This window comes from Humulus lupulus, chromosome 7 (assembly GCF_963169125.1).
Source record: "Humulus lupulus chromosome 7, drHumLupu1.1, whole genome shotgun sequence".
NCBI lineage: Eukaryota > Viridiplantae > Streptophyta > Magnoliopsida > Rosales > Cannabaceae > Humulus > Humulus lupulus.
The window spans coordinates 172,376,254-172,382,107 of record NC_084799.1 but is presented as its reverse complement, the minus strand read 5'-3'; the positions used below and the strand labels follow the sequence as shown (position 1 = coordinate 172,382,107).

General features: G+C 37.5%; 1 non-coding gene across 1 annotated transcript; it reads left to right on the top strand.

Moving 5' to 3' along the window:
- Nucleotides 1–2,601: 2,601 nt before the first annotated feature.
- Nucleotides 2,602–2,708, top strand: LOC133793176 (small nucleolar RNA R71). The gene has a single exon (XR_009874633.1). It is a non-coding gene; the product is annotated as a small nucleolar RNA R71 (small nucleolar RNA).
- Nucleotides 2,709–5,854: the final 3,146 nt, after the last annotated feature.

The window sequence follows — 5,854 nt, the reverse complement described above, 5'->3', positions numbered from 1 at the left end:
CTCTCATATGCATGCATTCACCATCATATAATAATATAATTCACGTAAACATGCATATAATCATTAAATATCATAACGAATCAATTATGGCCCTCCCGGCCTCCTAATCATGGTCCTAAACCTTATTAGGAAATTTGGGGCATTACACATTTTTTTCCATAGCATAGCTTTCAGTTCCATCAAATTATATCACACAGTATTCACTCAATCTCATCGGCTATCATTATCAACTTGATTCAACAAACACGACACTCTAAATATCCTAGACACAACAAAACAGTAAATAAAAGACTAATCAAATACAATACACAACTAAAACACAAACACAAGTAAAACAAACTACTCAATATATACAAAACGAAAGTAAATCTCCTCCCCCAAACTTAATATGAACATTGTCCACGATGTTCAAAATAAAAGCACAGTGAAGAAGACTTACCAGGAAGCAAATGCACATTAAAAGGGTAGTGCCGGTGGAAGTGGTTGAGATTCTCTGACTTTGCCAGCGCAGGGGCGCTTCTTAAGCCGCGCCTAGGCACTTTTCCCTGGAGTAAAATTCTTCTATTTTTCTAATTATGTTTATTTATTTATTTTCATGTTTTTCATGGTTTAAAAATAGAAGAAAAATTACAAAATAAATATTGAACCTAAAAACTATGTAAATAAAAACAACAAACAAATAGTTCCCAAAAATCAAATTGTTCGAAAATAAAAATATAAACTAAAGCAAAATTTAAAGTAACCATTGGGATGCCTCCCGAATGCGTCGTCGTTAACATCGTTTAGCCAGACCCTGGCCTTACTATTAAATTTAAGTTGGATCCAAGCCACCTATCTAAGTCCTTGAGAGCCATAGCAACATAAGAAGACACTCGTTTCTTGATATTGCAAATTGGTGGGACTTTCCACCGCTTATGTAACAGTCGAGATTTCCCACTAACGAACCTTTTCAAACGATGACGCACTCTTCGACTGCCAACTTGAGCAATGATCTTTTCTTGGTAACTTACACCTTACCACAACCTCCTTTTATCAAATCCACTCTACAACATGTTGGAATTTCAGTTGCCGCAAAAACATTAAATGTTACCTCCTCATTTTGCACTCGCAACTTCAATTCCCCTTTTTGTACATCAATTAGCGCCCTTCTAGTAGCTAAAAATGGTCTCCCAAGAATAATCAGAATATTTTCATTTTCCTCCATATCAAGAATAATAAAGTCCACAGGAAAGATGAATTTTTCCACATTCACCAATACATCCTCAATAATACCTCTTGGGCACTGAACGATTTGCCATTTGTAAGGAAACGGTAGTAGGGCGAGCTTCTCCCAAATTCAATGTTCTATAGATAGATAGAGGCATCGGATTCATACTTGCCCCTAAATCACATAATGCATTCTCAAAAACCACATTCCCTATAGCGCACGGAAAGGTAAAACTACTCGGATCTTTAAGCTTAGGAGGTAGTTTCTTTTGGAATATTGCGCTACACTCCTTAGTAAGTGCCACCATTTCATAATCCTCCAGTTTCCTTTTCTTCGACAAGGATTCCTTCATGAACTTCACATAACTCGACATTTGTTCTAAAGCTTCTGCAAAGGGAATGTTGATGTGAAGTGTTCGGAAAACATCTAAGAACTTGGAAAACTGTTTGTCAAGCATCTTCTTTTGCAGCCTCTGAGGATATGGGATCTTGATGTGATGCTCAATACTTATTTCTGGTTGCTTCTTCTCAGGGTTCTCATTAACCTCTTCATATACCTTATTCTTCTTCTTGAACTCCATTTTTGATGGAAGACTAGATTTCTCAAATGGCTCCACCAACTCCATGTCTCTCCTCAATGAGATCGCATTGCACTACTCCTTAGGATTCACCTCAATATTACTTGGAAAATTTCATTAAGGTCTACTTTGTAACATATTTGCCAATTGACCAACTAGCATTTCAAGATTTCTAATGGATGACCGAGTTTAAGTCATAAATTGAGCTTGGGAGTTGGTCAAAGTCAATAGTGCAACTTGTAATTCATTTGTCTTCTCTTGAGAAACTAATGGTTGTGACATTTCTTGAGGTGGAGCTTGAGAAACGGGCTACTGAAATTATTGTTAAGGGCCTTGATTATTTTTCCATGAAAAATTAGGGTGATTCATCCACCTTGGGTTGTAAGTTATGGAGAAAGGGTTGTTGGCATGCCTATTAAAATTACTCACCATGTTGATTTGCTCCATAGGGATGGTGTTATGGAACTTCGTCTTTATACACTTCTCAAATTGGTGAGGACCACCACAAATTTCACACCATGTCTATAATTGAATGACATTAGCTAATATTGTACTATGCTGCAATTGCTTAGTCAATGTCACAACTTGAGCAGTCAAAGCAGTGATTGCACCTAATGCATGAACCCCAGCTACCTTTCTGTTACTAGTTGCACGCTCATCTGACCATTGATGGTTGTTTGTAGCCATATCTTCCAACAACTCATATGCCTCGTTGGCACTCTTTCTCATAAATGCCCCTCCTGCTGCGACATCAATTTTGGTGCGAGTAGTACCACACAATCCATTGTAAAAGTTGTGGACCAACATCCACTTTTCAATGCCGTGATGAGGACACTTTCTCAACAGTTCCTTGAACCTCTCCCATGAGTCATATAAAGATTCCCCCTCAAGCTGGTAAAAATTATTGATCCCCCCTCTTAATTTAGCAGCATTTGATGGAGGAACGAACTTGGCAAGGAATTTCTGAGCCAAATCCTCCCAAGTATTTATAGAATTAGATTGAAGGGAGTTCAACCAACTTTTACCTCTATCCCACAATAAAAATGGTAATAGCCTCAACCTGATTGCATCGTCACTCACCCCATTATACTTGAACGCTGCACATAGGTCAAGAAAATTAGCTAAATGCATGTGAGGGTCTTCTGAAGGTAAGCCACCAAATTGTAATGTGGATTTCATCATTTGTAAAATCGACGACTTAATCTAAAAGTTATTAGCCACCACAGCTGGTGGTCTTATACATGTTTGCACTCCCGTAACAGTTGGGAGAACATAATCTCATAAGCTTCTCACAGTGGGATTCTGAGCTCGTCCTAGCACCACTTCTTGCAACCCTCCATTTAACTCATCATTGTTTTGAGGATTTTCCATAACCACAGTTGGACCAGTAACACTTTTGTTTCTATGATTCTGCCTGCATGCTTTCTCAATCTCAGGATTAATAGGAACAAGGCTATCTGCTCCTCTTCTGCTACACATGTAACATAACTACATGAAAAATGGGCAAGAATGCACGCAAAATAAGTTAGAGATAGTTCAAAGAACAACCAAATTAGAAATAAAATTAATTACTTTGATATTAATAATTTTCAGTCCCCGGCAATGGAGCCAAAAGCTTGTTGCGAATTTTTATGCTACGCAAGTATACGTAATCGCAATTTGTAATAAATCTTGGTAAGACCAAGTATCGTCCCACGAAGACTGATTTATCAATTACAAATTAATTAATTCTTGATTTCTATTTGGCTAACGAAAATCGGATTTGTAAAATTTTAAATCAAAAAAGCCTAAATAAATGAAAAGTGTACAAATAAATTAACAACAAGAACACAAGAATGAAATTCACGAACAAGAATAATTAGGAATTCCAATCTTCTCTACTATCCACTCTATTATTCTTTAATGCAATTACCCCTGAAATTCTTCTCGCCAAAATGATAGGCATACAAAAGTATTAACTATTAGGATTAAGAAATAGAAAACTCGACCTAATGTGAATTCCCTATATTTCTATGGTCAATTCAAACAATAGGAAGCAATAAATACAGCCCTAAATCACATAGACCAATTTGATACTCTCATTCTAAATCGATATCTACGTCTACTCAATTTTAGCATATTCCAATCTCACTTTTCAGATTTTGATTCAAATTCATAAATTGTATGTAAAAGCTATGCAATCAATCACATACACAATAAACACAAATTGAGTAAATTTTAGATGAAGAATAAATAGACAAATGCATTAAATCGTAATAGGGTTTCAAGAGAGTCAATTAGAAACCCTAAAAATGAAATTAGTTCATAAACATCACTATGAAATCCATAATACTAATGATTAACATAAATAAAGACAAAGAAAAGAGAAAAAGAACTCTAGATCCAATCCACTCTTCCCCGGAATGGCTCCCCTGCGTTTTCTTTCTCCACTCGAAATTAGGATTAAAACCTAATTTTTTTTCCTTCAGAAGCAGTGCGGGCTGCGACCCAGCACTTCAAGTGCTGCGGCCCGTGTTACTTTGGCTACATGTGGACTTCAGGCAGGCCACGACCCAGCCTTTTTAGCGTCGCGGCTCTAGTTCAATTTCTGGGCAAACACACTCATCAACATCGTAGCCCTCTGCTCCTATGCCGCGACCCATGGACCTGGTCGCAGCTCAACATCATAGCGCCGCAACCCTTAATAACTTTTTCAATTTTTTTGCTTTTGGTCTCGAAAATTCACCGAAGCCATAAAATTGCTTGAGGATTCATTTTTTCACGGAATCAACACCAAAAAGCAAAATTTTCATCATTTTTCTGCCAATTTGCTCCAATTTTTCTTTTCCTTTATTTATAAGCTAAAACCTCAAAACAAACAAAAACAAGCATAATACCGCACTAAACAATAGAGAAACTTAATAAAAACTACCTAAAACACAACTTAAAAACAACACAAAATTAGACTCAACAGTATCCAACCTGGAAGAAGGTTTTGTTTACTAAGAAAGTACAACATGAAGCTAAATCTCCATAAATGTACCTATGGGGTTTCATCAGGGAAGTTCCTAAGTTTCATCGTTATTTCAAGAGGGATTGAAGCTAACCTGCAGAAAATTATATCGATGTTGGACATGCCATCGCTTACTCGCAAAAAGAGGTCCAGAGTTTAACTCTAAGAATTGTTGCCCTCAACCAGTTTGTGTCAAAGTTAACCGACAAGTGTCTCCTCTTCTATAATTTTCTAAAAGGAAATAGACAGGTTGAGTGGAATGATGAGTGCAAACAGGCATTTCCAGATCTGAAGAAACACCTAGCTGAACCTCCATCCTAGTAAAGCCCGTCAGTGGAGAGGCTTTATATCATTGTCTGGCAGTAACCCAGAACGGAGTAAGTGTTGTTTTAGTTCAAGAGGAAGACCGAATTCAGAAGCCAGTATATTATATTACTAAGAGGCTTCTGGGTGTTGAGCCTCGATATCCTCTAATCGAAAAACTCATGTTGTGCTTGGTCCTCGACCTTACTTTTAGTCCCACACAATACACGTCTTAACTGATCAAAGCTAGGTTTTGCAAAAACCTGAGGCATCTGGATGTTTGTTAAAATGGTCCATTGAACTCAGTCAGTTCGAGATTCTTTATAAACCATGAACAACAATTAAGGGACAGGCCCTTGCTAACTTTGTGTTCGAGTGCACCAGTTTTTCCGGTCAAGCCTACAAGGGAGCCTGTGCATGAATTATGGAAAATATTCGTAGATAGATCTTCAAAAGAACATGAGTAAGGAGTTTGGATAATTTTGATCACTCCTAAAGGAAATCACTTTCACACAACTCTTAGATTCAGATTTGGCACCTCAAATAACGAGGTCGAGTACAAGGCCTTACTGGCAGGAATTAAGATCTCCAAAGAATTAAGAGCGAAGGCCACCCAGTGTTTCAAGGATTCTCTGCTCGTGGTAAACCAGGTGCTGGGAGAATACTAGGCCCGTGGGATAAAAATGGCTACATATTTGGCAAAGGTAAAAAGTTAACTACCATAGTTCGAGTTTTGCTCAATAGGGAAGGTCCCGTGCATACAGAATTCAAATAT